This window comes from Coregonus lavaretus, assembly GCF_964263955.1.
Source record: "Coregonus lavaretus genome assembly, chromosome: 23".
NCBI lineage: Eukaryota > Metazoa > Chordata > Actinopteri > Salmoniformes > Salmonidae > Coregonus > Coregonus lavaretus.
Window position 1 is genome coordinate 20,751,718 of NC_140010.1, and position 25,352 is coordinate 20,777,069.

Here is a 25,352-nt window from a genome sequence, read left to right on the forward strand (position 1 = left end):
GGAAAATCACCTTTTTGGTCAGCACTATAGCATTTTGGCAACTTTGCAGCTTGATTGATTGCTTCTGTGGACAGGTGTCTTTTATACAGGTAACAAACTGAGATTAGGAGCACTCCCTTTAAGAGTGTGCTCCTAATCTCAGCTCGTTACCTATATAAAAGACACCTGGGAGCCAGAAATCTTTCTGATTGAGAGGGGGTCAAATACTTATTTCCCTCATTAAAATGCAAATCAATTTATAACATTTTTGACATGCGTTTTTCTGGATTTTGTTGTTGTTATTCTGTCTCTCACTGTTCAAATAAACCTACCATTAAAATTATAGACTGATCATGTCTTTGTCAGTGAGCAAACGTACAAAATCAGCAGGGGATTAAATACTTTTTTTCCTCACTGTATAGATTTTCTATTGTGTTATTGACTGTACGTTTTGTTTATTCCATATGTAACTCTGTGTTGTTGTTGTTTTTACCGCACTGCTTTGCTTTATCTTGACCAGGTCGCAGTTGTAAATGAGACCTTGTTCTCAACTGGCTTACCTGGTTAAATAAAGGTTAAATAAAAAATAAAATAAAAATACATTTAGTAGCTGACTAATGTAGCTAACCTCTACAGCTAGTTAGCAAGCAACACTAAAGGGATTGCAAACAGGTTAGCATAACTCTAGCGAAACATCTTCTTTTTGTTTAAAATATTAGCTAGCTGGCTAGCATTTATGAGGCCAGCAAACACATTCCTCACACCCTAGGAGCGTATTTCCCCCAACGTTATAATGAAAAGGTGACTCTTGGTCCCAAAACACACGTTTTCTGGAGACTTGTGGGAGGAGTGCTGATGACGTCACCCACGGTATGCGCTTTTGGCAGTGTTGCCAACTTAGCGACTTTGTCGCTATATTTAGCGTATTTTCAGACCCCTCTAGCGACAAATTTTTTAAAAAGCGACTAGCGACAAATCTAGCGACTTTTTCTGGTGTTATTGGAGACTTTTGGAGACTCTGACGTGAAAGCACGTATCGTTCTTACTCTCCTCAACGAGCAGCGGGTGCTTTGTTACCCCCGTCCCAAAACACTCACAGGCGGCCCAGTCCTCGCACAGCAGTCCCTCCCAGCTGCAGTCAGAGCAGGAGATGTTCACCCCTCCGCGTCCAGACTGCAAATTAATCGCGCATGCGGGAAGCTGCCGCTGGCTGATCCCGCCCTGGCTTACATTCAGGGCGGGATGTAAATGTACGGTGTTTTTTACTCACTGTTTGTCTCTCCCACAACGTTATTCCTCTCTCCTACAGTGTCCATCACAATTACATGCACATGGCCAATTATGCAAATTAGGTGATGACGTCATTTAGCGACTTCTAGCGACTTTTAGGACAGCCAATAGCTACTTTCCTTACTGAGGAGTTGGCAACACTGGCTTTCGGTAGCCTGATTGCTTCCAGACTGAGGAGAAATCCGCACACAATGCATCCCTGACCCCCTCCTGAAGTGGTCAGCCAGATCTGAACACAATCAGACCACAAAGCGACTCTTGTGCATCCAGACCGTCTTTTCAATGTGTTCTTCGTATTCTGATAGCAGTACGTGTCAAGTGTAGACATGACCCATGTCTCTGCATCCAGTATGCAGGAAGTTAGAGGTAGTTTAGCGAGCCAACGGTAACTAGCGTTAGCGCAATGACTGGAAGTCTATGGTATCTAGCAGTTACCATAGACTTCCAGTCATTGCACTAACGGTTGTTTGCAATTGCGCTAATGCTAGTTAGCAACTTCCTTCAAACTGCACGCAGAGACCTAAAAATTGTATCCACTAGTTCATCTGACTTGCCCAAATCCCGAAGTATCCGCTTAATATACATAGGAAGCCTGTCCGATCCTAGTGCAGCTGTAAGCAAGCGGGTCGGATCTGCTGGCTACATGCTAGCTAACCCTTCTCCTAACCTTAACCCCTAACCTAGCTAACGTTAGCCACTTAGCTAACGTTAGCCACAACACATTGGAATTCGTGACGATATCATAAGTATTTAAAATTAGTAAAATGTTGTACAAATTGCAATTCAAAACATTTCATACGAAATGTGTGATGGACATCCACAAATTAATATATACCATACGAAAGTATTCAGACCCCTTCACTTTTTCCACATGTTGTTTCCTTAAAGCCTTACTCTAAAATTGATTAAATTATTTGTTTTCCTCATCAATCTACACACAATATCCCATAATGACAAAGTGAAAAAAGGTTCAGAAATTTTTGCAAATGTATTAAAAATAAAAAACAGATACCTTATTTACATAAGTATTTAGACCCTTTACTCAGTACTATGTTGAAGCACCTTTGGCAGCGAGCACAACCTCGAGTCTTCTTGGGTATGACGCTACAAGCTTGGCACACCTGTATTTGGGGAGTTTCTCCCATTCTTCTGTGCAGATCCTCTCAAGCTCTGTCAGGTTGGATGGGGAGTGTCGCTGCACAGCTATTTTCAGGTCTCTCCAGAGATGTTCGAACGGGTTCAAGTCCGGGCTCTGGCTGGGCCACTCAAGGACATTCAGAGACTTGTCCCGAAGCCACTCCTGCATTGTCTTGGCTGTGTGCTTAGGGTCGTTGTTCTATTGGAAGGTAAACCTTGGCCCCAGTCTGAGCTCCTGAGCACTCTGGAGCAGGATTTCATCAAGGATCTCTCTGTAATTTGCTCTGTTCATCTTTCCCTCGATCCTGACTAGTCTCCCAGTCCCTGCCGCTGAAAAACATCCCCACAGCATGATGGTGCCACCACCATCCTTCACCGTAGGGATGGTGCCAGGTTTCCTCCAGACGTGACGCTTGGCATTCAGGCCAAAGAGTTAAATCTTGTTTTCATCAGACCAGATAATCTTGTTTCTCATGGTCTGAGAGTCCTTTAGGTGCCTTTTGGCAAACCCCAAGCGGGCTGTCGTGTGCCTTTTACTGAGGAGTGGCTTCCGTCTGGCCACGCTACCATAAAGGCCTGATTGTTGGAGTGCTGCAGAGATGGTTGTCCTTCTGGAAGGTTCTCCCATCTCCACAGAGGAACTCTGGAGCTCTGTCAGAGTGACCATCGGGTTCTTGGTCACCTCCCTGACCAAGGTGTTTCTCCCCCCGATTGCTCAGTTTGGCCAGTTGTTGGGGACCTTCAATGCTGCAGAAATGTTTTGGTACCCTTCCCCAGATCTGTGCTGCGACACAATCCTGTCTAGGGGCTCTACGGACAATTCCTTCGACCTCATGGCTTGGTTTTTGCTCTGACATGCACTGTCAACTGTGGGACCTTATATAGACAGGTGTGTGCCTTTCCAAATCATGTCCAATCAATTGAATTTACCACAGGTGGACTCCAATCAAGTTGTAGAAACATCTCAAGGATGGTCAGTGGAAACAGGATGCACCTGAGCTCAATTTCAAGTCTCATAGCAAAGGGTCTGAATACTTATGTAAATAAGGTATTACAATTTTTTATTTTTAATGCATTTGCAAACATATCAAAAATCTACAGCTTTGTAGATTAATGAGGGAAAAAAATTATTTAATCAAGTTTAGAATAAGGCTGTAATGTAACAAATTGTGCAAAAAAGGAAGGGGTCTGAATACTTTCCGAATGCACTGAACAAAAATATAATCGCAACATGCAACAATTTGAAAGATTTTACTGATTTACAGTTCATATGAAGAAATCAGTCAATTGAAATAAAGAAATGAGGCCCTAATCTAGGGATTTCACATGACTGGGAATACAGATATGCATCTGTTGGTCGCAGATACAGTACCTTAAAAATAAATGGGCCTCACAATGGGCCTCAGGATCTTGTCACTGTATTTTTGTGCATTCAAATTCCTATTGATAAACTGCAATTGTGTTTGTTGTCTGTAGCTTATGCCTGCCCATACCATAACCCCACGGCCACCATGGGGCACTCTGTTCACAACATTGACATCAGCAAACCACTCGCCCAAACAACGCCATACACATGGTCTGCGGTTGTGAGGCCGGTTGGACATAGTGCCAAATTCTCTAAAACAACGTTGGAGGAGGCTTATGGTAGAGAAATTAACATTACATTCTCTGGCAACAGCTCTGGTGGACATTCCTACAGTCAGCATGCCAATTGCACACTCCTTCAAAACTTGTGTCATTGTGTTGTGTGACAAAACATTTTAGAGTGGCCTTTTATTGTCCCCAGCACAAGGTGCACATGTGTAATGATCATGCTGTTTAATCAGCTTCTTGATATGCCACACCTGTCAGGTGGATGGATTATCTTGGCAAAGTAGAAATGCTCACTAACAGGGATGTAAACAAATTTGTGCACAAAATCTGAGAGAAAAAAGCTTTTTGTGCATATGGAACATTTCTGGGATCTTTCATTTCAGCTCATGAAACATGGGACCAATGCTTCACATGTTGTGTTTATATTTTTTTCAGTATATTTAAAACAAATGGAACAAGCAAAGAGAAACAGGAAATCTTTGTGGTTGTAGGGCATGCATGTTCCTCATACCTCAGAAATCATTGGACATTGACCGGTGTGCAGCCAGGACATGGTGGCTGGTGGTGGGACAATCATCCACATCGTCATCCTGGTCACAGCCATCCTGCCCGTCCTGTGAGTAACTGTGCTTCATCATCAGTATGTTCCTGCGGCTGGAGGGTGTGGTGTGGTGGCACATCTGATATGATGGCTGCGTCCCGCACACTCAGGTTACTTTGGCTGCCCCTGATGCACTTGGATGAAGACCGTTGGAGTTTGTTAAACTTCTAAAAATTATTGACCATAGTCATGTGGTAGGCAGAAGCTGCCCTCTGCAGGGTGCACAGTTCATAATGTGGGGGCTCAAAGGCCTCGTGGAACAATGTGGGCTCAAAGTCATCCCTTGTGATTATGTACTTTTTGCGTGGCTGTTTGACTTGAATGATACTTGCCACAATTAGAAGGACAACTACCAGACCACAGGTGAATAGAATGATTGTGACATTGGTGTGGTCAAGATTGTCTAATATGCTGGCTTTTCTCTTCTCTGTGTACAGTAAACATGACATACCATCAAGTTTTCTAGTCTTGAATTGTGGTGAATAGTGTGATGAAAGTTACATTTAGATTGATCAAGATTACATTTACAATGCACCATTAACTTGTACTTTTGTCATACAGGTAAACCTAAAACATTGACTGTGATTCATATTTGTCAGCTCTAGATCCAAATGGAGCAGGTGTCTCACATTTGCAGTTGTTCTCGTCCCAGGGGTAGACACAGTTCTGGATGCCTTTGCTCACTAAGCTGGTGTTGATGCACATGTTGCTATGGAAGAAGAAAGCCTCCACTTTACATGGAGCTGAAAACAAGGGGAACATACAATACCGGTCAAATGTTTTAGAACACCTACTCATTCAAGGGTTTCTCTTTATTTTTACTATTTTCTACATTGTAGAATAATAGTGAAGACATCAAAACTATGAAATAACACATATGGAATCATGTAGTAACCAAAAAAGTGTTAAACAAATAAAAATATATTTTATATTTGAGATTCTTCAAATAGCCACCCTTTGCCTTGATGACAGCTTTGCACACTCTTGTCATTCTCTCAACCAGCTTCACCTGGAATGCTTTTCCAACAGTCTTGAAGGAGTTCCCACATATGCTGAGCACTTGTTGGCTGCTTTTCCTTAACTCTGACGTTTAACTATTTTTTGGTTACTACATGGTTCCATATGTGTTATTTCATAGTTTTGATGTCTTCACTATTATTCTACAATGTAGAAAATAGTAAAAATAAAGAAAAACCCTTGAATGAGTAGGTGTTCTAAAACTTTTGACCGGTAGTGTAACTTTACTCCCTAAACATTAAATAGGGTTTGAAAATCATAAATTAGATTGAAAAGCAACTAATAAGGCTTAAGCTGGTTGCACACTGCACTGCAAGCGACTTTAGATCAAGGTTGGTCCAGGAGTGTTGTTTCTACTCAATAACCCAGTCAAGAGAACTTTGTATTCCCTGCTGTCGCCTCTCCTTACAAACTAATTGGAACTCTTCAAACAGTGCGTCAACAATTGAACATAGCCGTAGATTGGGTTGAAATTCTGTCAAATGAATTCACTAACGCTCTAGGAAGGTTGTGAAAAGGAAACGGAAGCGTCTTTTTTGGCTGCCCTGATCTGCCCACATTCGTATGACCCCCACCGAGGTCACCAACATTATATCGTTGGCCACTGTGCTGCAATACTTGTTCTTCAGGTGCTCCACTAAGCTACTTCCGTCGTACACAGCCACAAAGTTAAGTTTGCCCTCATTGGAGTTGTGCATCTCATATTCCAAAAATCGCAAATAGATCTGCAACAGGTTTTCAACCAAGCAAATGGGAACTTGACTTGTGTATATTTTGTAAATTATATTGGATAAAGCGAGGGATATTACAAATATAATATAGAAAAACACACACAAGAACTGCATTGACCTTTCCTTTTGGCGGTGCTCAAATGAACCACCTATAGTCCACAGCCTCTGTCTGGAAGGCTTTGCCCTCTTTGAGTATTGATGTAGAATCAATGATCCCATCTGATCCACGCAGATCAAATTCTCAAACTGTAGTACAGGATAGTCCATTGCACAGTGTGTTAGACAACCGTTGGCTGTTACAATAGGAGACTTACAGTATATATGTTTACATAGGTGATATAAGAACAACTGTGTACCTACAAGGCAGATGCCGTAGGACAACCATGTCTTTAAATTCAGGATCTCAAAAGAGAGCACACAACAGTGAGCCTATTGTATACCCCTTCTGCCATTTTACAAAATAAATTAGAAATTCTGTGTCGGAAAGGGTAAAGGCCAGCATGGCATCATCTTGACCATGTGAGCCCTGTACTTAGTTTCATCCATTTTGCAATCATCCACTTGTTCTTCATAAAAAAATAAAGCATGTCGAGACAGAGAGAACAGAAATTGTATCCTAAAGCTTCACGATGATGATTTGTAGGTGGATTAATAATTCTTAGACCGGTTTTATACAGATTAGGCTGTGCAGGTGTAGTAGTGTGATGTTGTTCCCCTAGATTATGCACCAATTTGCACACAAGGACCAGTTCAAGTAGGCCAGGTCAAGAGGGGATGTTAATAAATTAATAATAATAATAATAATCCAATGTGTTTTCTTAATTTAATTACAGCTGCATAGCTAATGTTATTTTTTGGTGTACAAACATTTTTATATATCTATATTGTAAATACACCTGATTGTAAAAGTTTTGTATATTTTGGTTTGGTCCATCGCGGGTTATCTGTACTTACGTACCCTCTTATTGTTCTCTTTTGCCTGACCTTCAACTAGCAAGGAATGTTGTCCTTGGCTCCGTAATTTGTCAATATAAAACTGTGGTAATGTTACACAAAGTGCTGTTACGCAACTATAGGTTTTGTTACAATGTGGACAATATAAAGATTTACGTTAACAAGTTTCACCGAGCTCGCTAATTAGGGTACCTATTGTAATTTGTGAGTACTTGGGACGGTGTTTGAGTGAGTTTTCATGTGCTCACGCAGGTGCCCGAGAGCTGTGACTGCACCAAGGGCTAACATATTGTGTGTTGTCTGTTCGGGTGCAGGTATGTCTTTTATTTTGTCCGAATTATGTTGTATATCATTTTACTTGTATTGTATAGTGTGCTGTTGGGCACTGAATGTGTGCACGCAGCACCTGGGTTCTCTTTTGCCTGACCTTCAACGAGCAAGGTGCCCAAGAGCTGTGACTGCACCAAGGGCTAACACATTGTGTGTTGTCCCATCGTGTGCAGGGCAAATAAAAATACTCCAACCAGCAGACCTCCAGTTGTGGCAGTGTCCTAATTAAAAGTACACAACGCAGAACGAACCACGCTACAAACTGGTGCCGTGACCTGCCGACTGGTCAGCTCAAGCTCATGTGGATGAGGTGCGCGATCTGCGCATGCGCATTTGTTGATGGTTTGCTGTAAGCGAATATATACTGCAAATAGTGAAGGTGAATGTAGCATATTCATTAGATACAGGTATTTGTGTTTATTTGTATGTTTTGGATTAATTTGTTTGCAATTTTTTTTTGTATTTGACTGCAGTAAATTACATTGTATTTTAGTGCTCTGTTGAGCCATGGAAGACTCTCAAGTCCATAAGATGAGTTATGCTGGGGTAGAGGGAGGGGTGTCCTTCCATTTACACCAATTGTACAGTCAGCTCCTGGGAGTAGAGCGTTTGCTAGTCCTGAGTTTGCAAGCACTGGGAGGGGTAGGCTGTTTATTCCACCTGACCAGGGTATCCCACCTCTGTCTTTTGATGTACCATCATCCACAGTCCTCAGTAATAATGGGACGCCTCCGAGTCAGCTTAGTGACCTTATTAAGCAGATTGGTTCAGAGATAGGAGAATCTATCAGAGCGAGTTTACTGCAGCCTGGGGTTTCAAGTCTTTCTCCTGCCCGTCCCCCTCACCAACCCCAGCAGTTTCCCCTGCCTGAGCAGTGTGGGTCAACTTTTATTGATGCGTCCAAGCTGAATCTGGTTGTGAAGTCAGAAGTTAGTGCTCCACCTTTCTTTAGGGGTGATTGCTCAGATAAGTACTCTGTCCTGGAGTGGGAGGAGCTAATGGGAGTCTACATAGAGAAGAGGGGTTACACTGGGTCTGAGAATGTTGGGGAGGTGATGTCTAGGCTCATGGGGAGGGCACGGGATGTGACCAAAGTCTGGATGTGTAACAACCCTGTTGCCACAGATGTTAAGGTGGTGTTCAGTGTTCTCAAGCAACACTTTGGGGATACTGTCTGCTCAGGTATGCCATTAGCTGATTTCTATTCAATCAAACCATATGCTAATGAGGGTCCACTAGATTTCTTGATTAGGCTTAACAAAGCTGCAGAGGCAGCTGAACAGTACCTTGCAAGTGAGGGCAGGACCTTACCCAATCAGTGCTCAGAGTTGGCAGTCATGTTTGTACGCAACTGTCCTGATAAAGAGTTGGCCCAAATGTTCAAGAGCAAACCCCTTCGTGACTGGACAGCCAGTGAGGTACAGGATTGGTTGGATGAACTGTTAAGGGAACGTAAAGCATGTAGAACACAACTTTCACAGCAGGTGGCTGCCGTCTTTGACTCCCCCCAGGAGGGAGTGGGTCCTGTGAACAGACCTAATGTGTCATCTTTTTCTCAATGTGGCCGTGAACCAGACCAGGCACCATCTGTATCTGAGGGTGGGACATTAGAGAAAGTTTTGACTTTGTTAGAGAAGGCTCTCGTCAGCAATACTCAGTCTATGAACAGAGGGCCCCGTAAACAGTTCCACAAACGTCAGCGTGAGTGCGCTGTCTGTGGAAGCACTAATCACTGGACCAAAGCTCACTGTCAGATGCACCAGCTGTGCTTCAAGTGCTTCTCTCCGGGCCACATGAGCTTTGACAGTAGTGAGACTGGGCAGCGACAGAGCCCTGGATGTGGACAGACTGGCAGGTCTCAGGAAAACTAGAAAGCCTCCATTCTGAGGAGGGCAATGTGGGGCAGTCTTATTTTTCCTCCACTGATGATGATATCCAATCTGTTTATTCTTATTTTTGTGAAACAGTACCAAAGAACAACCCATCATTTTTCAGAACACAATGAGAATTACTCAGAATGACAGTTTGTTTTACACCACTGTGCTAATACAGGATAAAGTTGAGCTGAAGGGGATGTTAGATAGTGGGTCCATGGCTACTACTCTGCGATTGTACCTCGGTTGAGGGAGGCAGGAGTGGTAGAGGGAACTTTCTAGCTCCTTCAGACATCATCCTGGTGGGTTGTGGTGGGACGCAAACTAGCCCAGTGGGCATGTGTGACTTATAAATTCAGCTTTATGGCTTCAGCTATGTAGTCCCAGTGCTTATTGTAGATGGGCAGGTTGAACTCATTGTGGGCACTAATGTGTTGAAGTCTCTGATTAGACAGTTCAAATCAAATGAAAGCTACTGGCGGGTGGTGGGTACACCAGGTTCCTCTAGCCAGTGTGATGACAGCCACTTCCTGCCACTCCTGTCAAATCTGGAGAGATGGAGAGGAGACTCCATCCCAGATAAAGTGGGCACCATTAAGTTGAAGAGAGCAGTAACGCTCCAGCCCATGAGTGAGCATCTGGTGTGGGGCCGCCTACCCCCAAAGACAAAACTCTCTGTGGGCAGTACTGTTGATGTCGAGCCCAGCACATCTCATTGTGTGAATCGACACATATTAGTGGGGAGAGTAGTTACGCCTCTGTGGGGGGGATGGATGGCTCCCTGTGAAGATCGTGAATCCAACAAAATCGGCAGTTACCCTGAGACGAAATGCTAAATTGGCGGATGTGTACCCTTGCATTGCATTGGAGGATTTTGATGATGTCAAGCAGCAAGCAGCTTACCAGAACGTGGCAAAAGTTCAATGTGACAGCTCACATGGCAGTCTGACAGCTAAGAGTTCAGTTGGTGGCAGTGTAGTTAATGGCAACAGTACACTGAGCAATCTTGGACTTCAAGGCCTGTCTGTTGAGGATTGTCCAGTTTCACAGTTCTGGAAAGATAAACTTGTCAATTGAATTGGGAAGTATGACACAGTGTTCTCTAGACATAGCCTAGATTGTGGTGAGGCAAAGGAGTTCTGCCATCGCATACGGCTGACTGATGACCGCCCATTTCGATTACCTTATCGTAGGCTTTCTCCAGCTCATTACCAAAAACTCAGGGAAACACTGGATGATATGGAGGAAAGGGAAATTGTCAGATAATCCAGCAGCGAGTATGCCTCACCATTGGTGCTGGTATGGAAAAAGAATGGGGACTTGCGCCTGTGTCCTGACTTTAGGTGGTTAAATGGCCGCACAGTAAAGGATGCTCATCCCCTGCCTCATCAGGCTGATGTACTGGCCGTGCTGGGAGGTAATGCCTTCTTCAGCACAATGGACTTGACGTCAGGGTATTATAACGGTGCGACTACATGAAGAGGATAAGAAATACACTGCCTTTTCTTCTCCTTTAGGTCTGCACGAGTACAATCGGTTACCTCAGGGCCTCTGCAACAGCCCGGCTACTTTTATGAGAATGATGCTGACCATCTTTGGTGACCAAAACTTTCTATGTCTCTTTTGTTATTTGGATGATCTGATGGTTTTTGCTAAGATGGAGGAAGAGAGTCTGCAGAGACTTGAGATGGTTTTTCAGCGGTTGCAGGAGCACAATCTTAAACTGTCTCCGTCTAAGTGCAAGTTTTTGAGGAGGTCTGTTAAGTTTTTGGGCCACATAATTTCTCAGGAGGGTGTAGCCACTGACCCTGCTAAAGTTCAAACTACTTTGAATGTAACTGAGAGTGAGATGATGGAAGCTGATGGTGTCACTCCGTCTCCTAGCAAAATCTGTTCTTTCCTTGGTATGGTAGTATACTATCAGCACTACATTGAGAATTGTTCCATGGTTGCTAGGCCATTGTTTCAGCTAACTACAGGTCAGAAGAAGCCTAGGAGAGGCAAGGGTAGGAGGAGGCCTGGTCCCTCTCTCAGGCTCACTGCTGCAGACTGGACTGCCGAATGTCAACTCGCTTTTGAAGCTTTGAAATCAGCACTAGTTGACCAGGCACTGCTGGCTCATCCAGATTTTTCTCAGCCATTTTTACTTTCTGTGGATGCATCTACTCGTGGTTTGGGAGCTGTACTATCCCAGGTGCAAGATGGGACGGCCATAGCCAGGCCAATAGCTTTTGCTAGTAAATCTCTTAATCATGCACAATCCAAGTATCCTGCTCACCGGCTGGAATTTCTAGCCATGAAATGGGCCATTCATGATAAATTCAGCCATTGGCTGCGAGGGCATACGTTTACTGTGTGGACCGACAACAATCCACTCAAATATATTCTTACAAAGCCGAGACTTGATTCATGCGAGCAGAGATGGGTTGCAAAGCTGGCACCCTTTGATTTTGATATCCAGTACATACCAGGTCCCAAGAATGTTGTTGCTGATGCTTTGAGCAGAGAGCCATTTGTCCGCTCCACAGTTCTGCACCGACTGACAAGAATTCCATATGATGTCCTGCTGGAGGAAGCAAGAGGTCTTCGAGTAGATGATGTTCAAGACATGTTCCGCCTCTCCTGTGAACAGCCCGAGGCTGGCTGTGGAACGTCTATGGCTCCTGGGAGTTAGTTGAGTAGAGCTGGAGACGAGGTCAGTGGGTTACTTTCCTGTGAAGAGGTGTCTGCTGTCCTTCATGCTCACCGCCGATGGGATGATGGTGCCACAGTGAGGGCCGTTTCACATGTGCAGCACCTTGAGAAGTTAATGTCCATGGGTCAGAGCCCTTTACCTGTCCTTACACACAAGGAGCTGTATGATAACCAGTCACTGGATCCTGTCATCAGCAGAGTCATGTTCTTTGTAGATAGAGGCCGGTGCCCATCTAGGAGAGAGCGAGTCCTTGAAGCTAATGAAACAGTTTATACTCTAAGACAGTGGGGAAAACTCACCACGCGGTTAGGGATTCTGTATCGTGTCTCAAAACACCCAGTGAGTAAGAAAAAAATATTCCAGTATGTCGTACCTGTGTCTTTGAGAGGCCTTGTGTTGAAGGGAGTTCATGATGATGCTGGTCATCAGGGTCAGCAGCGCACATTGTGGCTTACAAGACAGCGGTTTTACTGGGACTCTATGGAAAAGGATGTCAAGGAATATGTGGCCCACTGTAAGAGATGCGTGTTGAGTAAAGCACCTGAGCCTGAAGCAAGAGCTCCACTTATCTCCATTGTGACAACGGCACCTTTGGAACTCGTGTGTATTGATTTCTGGACTGCAGAAGATTCAAACAACAAGTCTATTGATGTGTTAGTAGTGACTGATCACTTTACTAAGCTGGCCTGTGCGTATCCATGTCCAAACCAGTCTGCTAAGACTGTTGCTCGTGTTCTCTGGAATAATTCATTCTGCATTTATGGGTTTGCTGATTGTATCCATTCTGACAGGGGTGCTAACTTTGAGAGTTCACTTATTGCAGAATTACTTCAGTTATCTGGTGTTGGAAAGTCCTGCACCACACCTTATCATCCCATGGGTAACGGTCAAGCAGAACGTCTGAATCGCACACTGGGTGGGATGATTAGAGCTCTGCCAGCTAGGTCCAAGGCTAAATGGCCTCAGATGTTGAACACATTGACATTCTCCTATAACTGCACTGTTAACGAGACTACTGGGTTTCTGCCCTTCTTCTTGATGTTTGGACGCACCCCTAGGTTTCCGGTAGATGTTATGTTTGAAAGTGTGCTGTTGGATGGGGACACGGTAGATGTGGATAAGTATGTCCAGTCTCTGGGTGAGGATCTGAGAGAGGCCATGAAATTGGCCCAGCAGCATGCCAGTAAGCTACAAAAGAGACAAGCCGAGGTCTATAACAGACGGTCGAAGGGTCATTCGGTAGAGAAGGGAGACAGAGATCTACTTGCTAACAAAGGAGAGAGGGGCAAGAAGAAACTGGCTGATCGCTGGGACAGTGCGGTGTACATAGTTGTTGCGAAGAACAGCTCACTGAACACATATCGTATACAACACCCTACCACTGGACGCATAAAAACTGTGCATAGGAACCTGATTATGCCAGTCAACTTTCTGCCTTTGCCTTCTTGGGAGGAACCTGTGGGTCACGGATCTCTGTTCAAATATTTTTTATTGAACACACACAAGAATGGTGTATAGGTATGAAAGACATGTGTACAGTTCTTATCTAAACATAAGAGAACAGACATGAACAACAAGACCCAGAGTTCTGGACACAAAACAAATATTACAAAACACGACATACAGAACAGGGACAGGTAGAAAGAAAAAGGGTAGATGTAACCCCCCCACTTATACCCCCCTTTATCCCCCCCCCCTATTCCACCTTATTCCCCTCCCGACTGCTCGAGTGTCGGGGCCAGCACACGCTGCCCAAAGGTATATATAAATATGACAATTGAGAGTGCGTTAAAAAGTACAAATTCACAGCACCGACTGGTCCAGGTAAGAGAGGAAAGGCTGCCAGATTTGATCAAATGTTGATAATTTATTGTTCAGAATATATCTAATTCTTTCTAAGTGTACAGTTTTTGCCACTTCGCTGAGCCATAATTTGGTAGAGGGCGCTTCCCTCCTTTTCCAAAACAACAATATTATTTTTTTTGCCGAGATGAGACTGTAAGAGATGAGTTGTTTTTGGGAGTTGGTTAATCCGTTTAGGGAGTCGGACACTCCCAGGATTATCAGAAGCGGGTCTGGGTCTATTGAAGTCTCCAGAACTTCAGAGAGGACCCCAAATATTCCACACCAATAACCATACAGACTAGAGCATAGGGCAAAGCAGTGGAGTAGTGTACCCTGCTCAGCCTGACATTTATCACACATAGGGGATGTATCAGGAAATATCCTATGCAGTTTAGTTTTGGAATAGTGTAATCTGTGTAATACCTTAAATTGTATGAGACGATGTCTGGAGTTAATGGAGCAGGTGTGGATATACTCCAAGCTATCCTCCCAGTCTGCCACCGAAATGTCAGTCCCTAGTTCTTCCTCCCATTTTGCCTTAATGGCATCTGTAGAGGGTGCGCTAACAGATTGAAAAGCGTCATATAGACGAGATATCAGTTTGTCTGAGGTGGGGCATATTTTTATGCATCCATCAAACATGGAAGGTTTAGCATTCTCAAATGTTGGGAGGTGTTTTCTAACATAGTCTCTAATTTGTGGGTATCTGAAAAAGTTACTTCTGGGAAGGTTATACGTTTCCCTCAGCGCTTCAAAGGAAGCAAAGGTCCCTCCTATATATAAATCCCCTATGGTACTTATCCCCAACTCTCCCCATCGCTCAAAGGTGTTATCAAGGTTAGAGGGGGCAAAGGAGGGATTCCTGGCAACAGGGAGCATGAATGATATTGGTCTAAGCTCAAAGTGGGCTTTAATTTGCTTCCAGATTCGGACTGTGCTATGTATAATAGGATTGTTATGGTAAAGTGACATCTCCAGATTAACAGGTGACAAAATCACGGCACCAATAGAGAAGGGGTGACACTCCTCCCGCTCCATGCTAAGCCAGCTGGGTGGCGGGGTTGCGTCATCCAGCAAAAACGTAACAGCGCGGAGGTTAGCGGCCCAATAGTAAAATATAAAATTTGGGAGAGACAATCCTCCTTCCATCTTGGATTTACATAGGTGTTTTTTACCTATCCTGTGTGTTTTATAATCCCAGATGAAAGGATTGATAATAGAGTCCAGTTGTTTATGAAATGATTTAGGTATGAATACTGGGATGTTCTGGTATAGGTAGAGCAGTTGTGGGAGGAAGACCATTTTAATGGCATTAATTCTTCCGAGCAGAGAAATTGGGAGAGTTCTCCAAAACTGTATGTTTGCCTTGAGATTTTGCATCAGAGAAGGGAAATTCTCTTTAAATAGTAAGGAGTATTGTTTGGTAACTACAATTCCAAGGTAGATACATTTTTCTGAAGATAACTTAACTGGAAGATGTTCTAGCCAGGAGGTGTTTTGCAACCGTATGGGCATTAATTCACTCTTGTTCCAATTTATTCTGTATCCCGAGAAGGTACCAAACAAATTAATCACCTCAAGAATAGCTGGAATACTAGCTTGGGGTTCTGTTACATAGAGGAGAATATCATCTGCGTATAGGGAAATCTTATTTAGAGTATCTTTAGTATTATAGCCGTGTATTGCTGAATGAGATCTGATCGCTTGAGCGAGAGGTTCAATAATTAGGGCGAAGAGCATAGGCGACAGCGCACAACCCTGCCTTGTCCCTCTGTGAAGGTTAAATCGGGGCGACAGTGATTGGTTAGTGAGTATTCTCGCACAGGGGTTCCTATATAAAAGCTGGATCCAATTTATGAACCCATCTCCAATATTAAATTTCTGTAGGACCTTGAATAGATAGGGCCACTCAACTTGGTCAAAGGCCTTTTCGGCGTCAAGAGATATAACGGCAAGGTCCACGTTAGGTAACCTCTGAGAATACATAATGTTGAAGAGGCGCCTGAGATTGAAGAATGAGTTTCTATTAGGGATAAAGCCGGTCTGGTCCGAATGGACCAATTTGCCAATTAAAGTGCTAAGCCTGTTAGCCAGAGTTTTTGCTAAAATCTTTTGGTCTGTATTAAGGAGGGATATTGGTCTGTATGACCCTACCTCTTCCGGATCTTTACCCTTCTTATGTATAACTGTAATAAACGCCTCATCCAAAGTAGATGGGAGAGCTCCATCCTCATTGGCCCGAACCAACATCTTGTGCAGGTAGGGAGATAGCATGTTGCTGAATGTTTTATAGAATTCACCAGGGTATCCATCTGGGCCCGGGGTCTTGCCACTCTTTAGAGATTTAATTGTTTCTCTAATTTCTTCAAGAGATATTTCCTTATTCAGGAAGTTAGAGTCTTCCTGGTTCAGGGCAGGAAGATTACAGTCCTCCAAAAAGTTTTGCATAATTAAGGGGTTAGGATCCGCTTTAGATGTATATAGAGTCTCATAAAACTGACGGAATCTGTCATTGATGTCTTTGGGGGAGGAGAGTAATTCCCCAGATGCAGATTTAACTTTGTGAATCATTCGGTCACTCACGTTTTTTCGAAGTTGTCTGGCGAGTAATTTGTGTGGTTTGTCACCAAACTCAAAATATTTTTGCTTGGCATAGAGAAAAGATTTAGCAATTTTAGCCGAGAGGATCTGATTGTATTTAAATTTTAAAGACATAATTTGTTTATGTTTCTCCATAGATGGATGTCTAGCATTCTCCCTATCCAGTAAGTGAATTTGTCCCTCCAGTTCTACCAATTGTTTTCTGTTTTGCCTACTCCTGGCAGTCTGAAAGGAGATGATACAGCCTCTCAAATAAGCCTTCAGCGTTTCCCACAATAATGCTGGGGAAGTCTCTGTGTTGTCGTTGGTATCAAAGAAAAATGTAATTTGGTCTTTAAGATGTTCACAGAATGTTGGTTCTGTGAGGAGCTGAGGATTCAACCTCCAGACCCTCTCGTTTGGTACGATGTCACCCAATCTCAGGGAGAAGGTGAGTGGACTGTGGTCAGAGATTATAATATCATGATATCTCACATTACAGGTATAGGGGAGTAGTTTAGCATCAACCAAAAAGTAGTCAATTCGAGTATATACATTGTGAACATGAGAGTAAAAGGAGTATTCCCTACCCGTAGGATTAGAGATCCTCCATATATCAAATAAGTTAGAATTTTTTATGTAGGTATTCAAGAATTCGCTTGAATGGGAGGTAGGGGTTCGCCGGGTAGAGGATCTATCCAAATATTGGTCTAGTACACAGTTAAGGTCCCCTCCAATGACCAGATTAGTATGGGAGATATCTGGAATCAGGGCAAGGACTCTTTTGAAAAAAGAGGGGTTATCAATGTTTGGCCCATAGATATTTAGTAGAGTTACAGAAGTAGAATGGATCTCTCCTATTACGATCACATAACGACCCTCTTTATCCACAATAGTGGTTTTATGTAGAAAGGGAATTCCTTTCCGTACCAGAATCGCTGTGCCTCTCGTTTTGGCAGAGAAGTTAGAGTGATACACTTGCCCCACCCACTTACATTTAAGTCTGTTATGAGATTTGTTTTTCAGATGGGTTTCTTGCAAAAATATAATATCAGACGAAAGTGCTTTCAAGTGGGCTAGGACCCTGCCTCTCTTAATTGGTTCGTTTAAACCCTTGACATTCCAGGAAGTGAATGTAAGTCCCGCCCTCCTCTCATTTGTAGTTCCTATGGTGGCCTGCATAACATGTAACTCACTAAAAAGGTAAGAAAGCGCACCAAACCATCACGATCAGCATATGTAGCACCTACACCCGAGCAGTATCCAACCCACCCCTCCCCCCCCCGCAAGCACCTTTACTCTCCACCCTGTTCCCCTACTTTCCCCAACCTTTACCCCACCCCATCAACCCACATTTAACAGGCATACACACATAGGACAGAAAAAAATATGAAAATAAAAATAACAAACACATTGTCTGGCCGATGCCAAAAAAGCACGGCGCGACCTCGAACAAGAGGTAAAACACAAATAAAATCCCAACTATGCGCTCACCTCTCACTATCCCAGAACTTCTACTAACATATGAACTGAGGAGGCTCCCGCACTTAAAGTGTTCAATTAGCATCTAATAAACCTAAACAGAATAAGTTGCAACTTAAACATATTGCGCACTTAAGGTTCATCTTGGGTCAATCCCTGAGATAAGCAAGATGTATCATCACAAGATTCTATTGCTAAGCAATACCGGTCTAAACATAAACCATCAGTAACCGACATAGACAGCAGTACAGTTACATATTGTGGGTTAGGAGAAGGGAACAAGGATTTTGATAAATTGAATGTATCCCCCATTCAAAAAAATAACAAAGTAAATAAAAATGTAAAAAAAAATTAAAATACATATGTGCACACATACACATCCACACACACACATACATACATACATACATACATACATGTGTATACCTACATACATACACACACACACACACGTATATATATATATATACGCACACACACACACATATACACACGTATACACGCACACATACATACACACACCCAAAAAAAATATACATATAAAATAAATATTCTTAAATATATACAGATACATAAATAATTAAATAAATAAATATAATAATAATTGGTCATTTAGCAGACGCTCTTATCCAGAGCGACTTACAAGAGCAATTAGGGTTAAGTGCCTTGCTCAAGGGCACATCGACAGATTTTTCACCTAGTCGGCTCGGGGATTAGAACCAGCGACCTTTCGGTTACTGGCACAACGCTCTTAACCACTAAGCTACCTGCCGCCCTCATACACACGCATACACACATACATCCATACACACACATCTACATACACAAACATGCATACCCCAGAATAATAATCTATACAAATTTAAAATATACACATACATAATACTAAAATGCTAAGAGAAAATAATAATAAAGTACAAATAATTATTATTATATGTACGCACAGGAATAATGTAAGAATTGAAAAATAAATAACGAAACAAAACAAAAATGGGGGAATATAAGTATATCCATCCGAAAGTGTCAATAATCCGACCTGGAAGGCCTCCCAAACAGGCATCGCTCTAAACCCAGTCGGAATGAAAGTGAAATTAACGTTAAGTGAGAGCTCTGACCACCCTCCATTGGTCAGCTCATCGTATTACATGTTCGGTAGCCCTAGCTGAGACCGTTGAATACGGTTTCACCCGTTATGGTATGGTATGGATTCGAGTCCGTGAGCAGACCTTAACACACAATGATAAGGCACTCTAACCTGTACGGGGGATTGGAGTATATTCCCGGACAAACTTCTCTGCGTCCAGAACCGAGGAGAGCCAGATCTTCTTCCCGGAAGGCGGGGTAATTCTTAGTCTTGCAGGGAAGAGCAAGGCTGGGCGAAGATGGAGTTTGTAGAGTTTGGTCATGACATCTCTGTAGCCAGCGCGGTGCTTTGCCACATCGGGCGCATAGTCCTCATAGACACGAAAGGGGTGCCCTTTATGTAACAGGTTGCCCCTCATTCGAGCCTCGCGCAGGATAAGATCCTTGGTCTTGAAACTGTGACAACAGATGATTACTGGGCGAGGACGCTGGCCCGGTCCAGGCACTGGGACAAGGGCGCGATGTGCACGGTCCAGTAGGGGATCCGACGCCAAAACATCCGGTCCCATTGCATCCTTCAGTAGCTTGGCGAAGAAGTCGGTGGGGCGAGAGCCCGCCTCCACCCCTTCTGCCAGACCCACCACGCGAAGGTTATGACGCCTGGATCTGCCCTCCAGGTCGACCACTTTCACAGAAAGCCTCTGCACATTATCCTGCAATGACGTGCATAGCTTCTCTAACTCGTCGATCCTACCAGCGTGGAATTCAGAAGCTTTCTCAAGGTCCACAATACTCTGGCCCTGCAAAGCGACCGTTCGAATGGTGCTCTCGATTTTAGTGTCCAGTTCAGCAATTGTAGCCTTAAGATCCTCCGCTATAGCAACACGTAGTTCTCCCAAAGCCCGGGTAAGTTCTGTAAGTGTCACGTTGTTACCTGTGCCTTCCGCCATGTTTGTCTCGTTGTTTGGTGGGGAGTAGGCCTCTGATGTGGATTTATTGTCCTTTGGTCGCTTATTACAAGGCATTTTCACATAAAAAGTTACAATATTGTATTAGAAAGAAAAGTTTGTTGTAACAAGTGCAATAAAGTAAATTAGGTTAGATTATTTCGCAAAAAAGTTGCGGGAGCCTCTCACACACAGCCGTTCACTCCAACATGCTAGCTCCGCCCCCGTGGGTCACGGATCTCTATCGAGTGGTGACGTGATCTCTGAGATGTCTGCAGCGTCCAGCAAAATGGATGGGAGTGACGCAAGGACTGTCCACTGGGTAGCAAGCCTTCCTGAGTCTTCTGGGAGGATACTCCAAGAGAATGGTGAAGTCCCAGTTGATGGAAGTGAAGTGGAACAACCGTATGAAGTCCCCTTGAGTGAGGTGTGCTCAGCAGAAGTGGGCCAGAGAGAGATCCCCAAAGCCTACAAGAGTTCTGATAGCGAAACTCCATTCAGTGGGGATGGTGCTGTGACAGATGTTGTTAACTTGGTTGAAGATGCTTCATCAGTGTGGTCTGTGACAATCTACCAGGATTCTGATCAGTCGTCTGACGCTACTAGTGTTGAGTCTGTACCTGAAAGTGTGCTGGCTCCGGATATGCCGATCTGTAGTAGTCCCCAACCTGAGGTTAGACCTCTGAGCACGGTTAGTGCTGTCCGTGACATTCCTGCTATGTTTTTGGGTGAGGGTGTTCAGACTAGGTAGACTTATTAAGCCAGTGAATAGGCTAATCCAAACTATGTCTACACAGGAAATGAAACAGTTCTTGGTTTCTCAGTGACGGTAGGATATTGCCTACCTTTTCTTTTTGTGTGTGTATGTGGTAATCTAAGTGGGTCTTAGAGTAATTTGTGGGTTTGTCTAATATTTTTGACAATTCATGTAACTTTGTGTGTAGTTCATCAGCATAAAATGTATTTGGCATTTTTTGTATATGGTTGAATAAGGGATTAGCTAACTCTTATTTTTCCTAATCCTTCACGGGATAGTTTTCCAGCTGATCGACCATTTGTGGGTCTAGAATTAAGGGACTACACTGGGTTACTCTGTTGCCCTGTGGGTGTGAAATGTTTTTTTTTCTTTCTTTGCTTTGTTACCTTCGAGGTAATGTGTTTTGTCTTGTGCTTATAATCTAGTGTAAAACAGTGGGGGTGAATGTTATAGTGTGATGTTGTTCCCCTAGATTATGCACCAAGTTGCACACAAGGACCAGTTCAAGTAGGCCAGGTCAAGAGGGGATGTTAATAAGTTAATAATAATAATAAATGTGTTTTCTTTATTTAATTACAGCTGCATAGCTAATGTTATTTTTTGGTGTACAAACATTTTTATATATCTATATTGTAAATACACCTGATTGTAAAAGTTTTGTATATTTTGGTTTGGTCCATCGCGGGTTATCTGTACTTACGTACCCTCTTATTGTTCTCTTTTGCCTGACCTTCAACTAGCAAGGAATGTTGTCCTTGGCTCCGTAATTTGTCAATATAAAACTGTGGTAATGTTACACAAAGTGCTGTTACGCAACTATAGGTTTTGTTACAATGTGGACAATATAAAGATTTACGTTAACAAGTTTCACCGAGCTCGCTAATTAGGGTACCTATTGTAATTTGTGAGTACTTGGGACGGTGTTTGAGTGAGTTTTCATGTGCTCATGCAGGTGCCCGAGAGCTGTGACTGCACCAAGGGCTAACATATTGTGTGTTGTCTGTTCGGGTGCAGGTATGTCTTTTATTTTGTCAGAATTATGTTGTATATCATTTTACTTGTATTGTATAGTGTGCTGTTGGGCACTGAATGTGTGCACACAGCACCTGGGTTCTCTTTTGCCTGACCTTCAACTAGCAAGGTGCCCGAGAGCTGTGACTGCACCAAGGGCTAACATATTGTGTGTTGTCTCTTCGTGTGCAGGGCAAATAAAAATACTCCAACCAGCAGACCTCCAGTTGTGGCAGTGTCCTAATTAAAAGTACACAATGCAGAACGAACCACGCTACACAGGCAACAAGAACCGAGAGATAAAATGGAACTTCCAAACAATATTTCATGATAACCTCATCATTTTGGATTTTCAGGGAGAATCCAGTTTGCTAAAATCAAACAATTATATTTAGAGGCAGATAATGGCAAGGATACAGCTGAACTCTTAAACCTAAAATCAGCCATGAATCCTTATTAATCATCTTGTTTCTTACCTCTGCATCATGGATTATTAACATTGTGTGGTGTGTGTGCATGGGCATGTGTGTGCATGCATGCATGTCTGTGAGAAAATGTGTCCGCATTTAGGGAAAATGTACACAACAAAATTGGAAAATATATTAAACATACACTACCGTTCAAAAGTTTGGGGTCACTTAGAAATGTCCTTGTTTCGAAAGAGAAGCCATTTTTTTATCCATTAAAAAAACATTAAATTGATCAGAAATACAGTGTAGACATTGTTAATGTTGTAAATGGCTATTGTAGCTGGAAACGGCTGATTTACATATCTACATAGGCGTACAGAGGCCCATTATCAGCAAACATCAGTCCTGTGTTCCAATGGCACGTTGTGTTTGCTAATCCAAGTTTATCATTTTAAAAGGCTAATTGATCATTAGAAAACCCTTTTGCAATTATGTTAGCACAGCTGAAAAATGTTGTGCTGATTAAAGAAGCAATAAAACTGGCCTTCTTGAGACTAGTTGAGTATCTGGAGCATCAGCAATTGTGGGTTCGATTACAGGCTCAAAATGGCCAGAAACAAATAACTTTCTTCTGAAACTCGTCAGTCAATTCTTGTTCTGAGAAATGAAGGCTATTCCATGCGAGAAATTGCCAAGAAACTGAAGATCTTGTACAACGCTGTGTACTACTCCCTTCACAGAACAGCGCAAACTGGCTCTAACCAGAATAGAAAGAGGAGTGGGAGGCCCCGGTGCTCAACTGAGCAAGAGGACAAATACATTAGAGTGTCTAGTTTGAGAAACAGACGCCTCACAGGTCCTCAACTGGCAGCTTCATTAAATAGTAACCGCAAAACACCAGTCTCAAGGTCAACAGTGAAGAGGCGACTCCGGGATGCTGACCTTCTAGGCAGATTTGCAAAGAAAAAGCCATATCTCAGACTGGCCAATAAAAAGAAAGATTAAGATGGGCAGTCTGAGATATGGCTTTTTCTTTGCAACTCTGCCTAGAAGGTCAGCATCCCGGAGTCGCCTCTTCACTGTTGATGTGAAGAGGACTGATGGTTGCTGATAATGGGCCTCTGTACGTCTATGTAGATATTCCATAAAAAAATCAGCCGTTTCCAGCTACAATAGCCATTTAAAACATTAACAATGTCTACACTCTATTTCTGATCAATTTGATGTTATTTTAATGGACAAAAAAAAAAGCTTTTCTTTCGAAACCAAATACATTTCTAAGTGACCCCAAACTTTTGAACGATAGTGTATGTCAATCTTGCGTTTCAATCTTGCAGTTTAAAACAAATATTTACTGCAATCATTCACGCTTATGTAATAGTGTAGTAATAAGACGACGATAGGTCAATTAATTATCCTGCCACTGATGAGAGGAATTAGAAGAGATTAGCACTTGGTGCTGTAGTAGTAAATATAATTTGTCGTAGTAAATATAAAATGTTATAGATTGGTCTGACTAAAATGTTGTGCAAAGACCAATTTGTATTAGGAGCCTGTTTTTAATAAATGCTGTTTTAGGTCAGAGAACAAAGGACAGAGGAGAACACCATATCTTCTCACCAGATGACCTAGTCTTGCAGGAATGCGATAACAGGACAACACCCCCTCTCCGGCCATAAACCACCAGATACTCCCCACCACTTTCTCTTGACACACACCAATATTTCTCTTTCACGCACACTCATTCTCAACTCCTCACAAGTTCCCTGGACACACACAAACATTTCATTTGCACGCACACTCATTCTCAACTCCCCTGTCTACTGGTCGGGTGCCAAGGGCAGAGGACTCTGCCGTGCACCAATGGGGCTTCTACTCTGGACAGAGCAGACCCGCCTCCTACGCCTCGGGAACCAATCAAGGGACTAGAAGAAGGACCCCTTCCTTTATGTTACATTGTATAAGTAATGCTGTAAACTCTGTTTATGCATCCTTCTCAACTGTCTCCATAAGAGGCAATTGATTGGGTCCATGCATGTTAATTAGCAGGATCCCATGCATGTAGCTTGAACAGTAACAGATATCTCTGTGTTTAATAAACTGCCTTTTTGCTTAAGCAAATTCCTCTCTGTCTAGCGTCGATGGTTTGTACTTCCTCTCCTAATTATGTGTTCACCAACAGTGCTAAAGGATTCATTACTTTTTAAAATATTTATTTAACTAGGCAAGTCAGTTAAGAACAAATTCTTATTTTACAATGACGGCCTACTTGTAAAGCCCCCCCGGCCAAACCCTCCCCTAACCCGGACGATGCTGGGCCTTAGACCGCTGCGCCACTCGGGGACCCATAAACTTCTGAGATAAACACTGGGAAATCAGCTTCTACTTCTCTACCAACACAGGCCTGTGAAGGTTTTCTATTGGCTAGAGCAGGGATGGGCAAAAGGCGGCCCGCGGGCCACATGCTCCCCTTTCGTAGGCTTGTGAACCAGGAACTCAGTGTGGGTCTCAATTTACTGTTGAGAGTTGGAATAGTAGAAAGCACAAAGTGCAATTTTGAAATTTGGTTGTGCATCAGCAGTTTTTCTCTTGTTATGTCAGTCACTGTCAGTCACTCACCCATGTCAGCTAACAATTTGTAGATTAGTCTAGCCAGCTATCTAAACTTGTAGTAATCATGGTCGAATTACTGACCGTGGGGCCCCCATTGATATTGCTAGTCACTCTCATACAGATATCATATTAAAAACAGGAAACATTACTCTCTACCCTAAGGCAAAATATATAGCATTGCAGGAAATTCACTGTAAAACTGATAGTTTTTGCCCAATGGCTAAATGAGTAGAATTGCAAGAAATGAGTTATAAAATTGCTAAATCTTCTCTCCACCCTATGGCAAAATGTGTAGAATTGCAGGAAATTCACTTTAAAACTGATAGTTTTTCTCTCCGCCCAATGGCAAAATTAGTATGAACTTAGTTATAAAACTGCTAAATCTTCTCTCCGCCCCATGGAAAAATGTGTAGAATTGCAGCA

General features: G+C 43.0%; 1 pseudogene across 1 annotated transcript in view; it reads right to left on the reverse strand.

Annotated features, from left to right (window-relative positions):
- LOC311098718 (neuropilin and tolloid-like protein 1) overlaps positions 1-25,352 on the reverse strand; it is a 36,383-nt pseudogene that overhangs the window by 2,863 nt on the left and 8,168 nt on the right. Inside the window, exons 2-6 of the transcript in view lie at positions 6,709-6,750; positions 6,467-6,594; positions 6,114-6,342; positions 5,230-5,343; positions 4,511-5,027 (exon numbers count right to left, since the gene is read on the reverse strand). The product of the transcript in view is annotated as a neuropilin and tolloid-like protein 1 (transcript). The remainder of the gene's footprint in view (positions 1-4,510; positions 5,028-5,229; positions 5,344-6,113; positions 6,343-6,466; positions 6,595-6,708; positions 6,751-25,352) is intronic.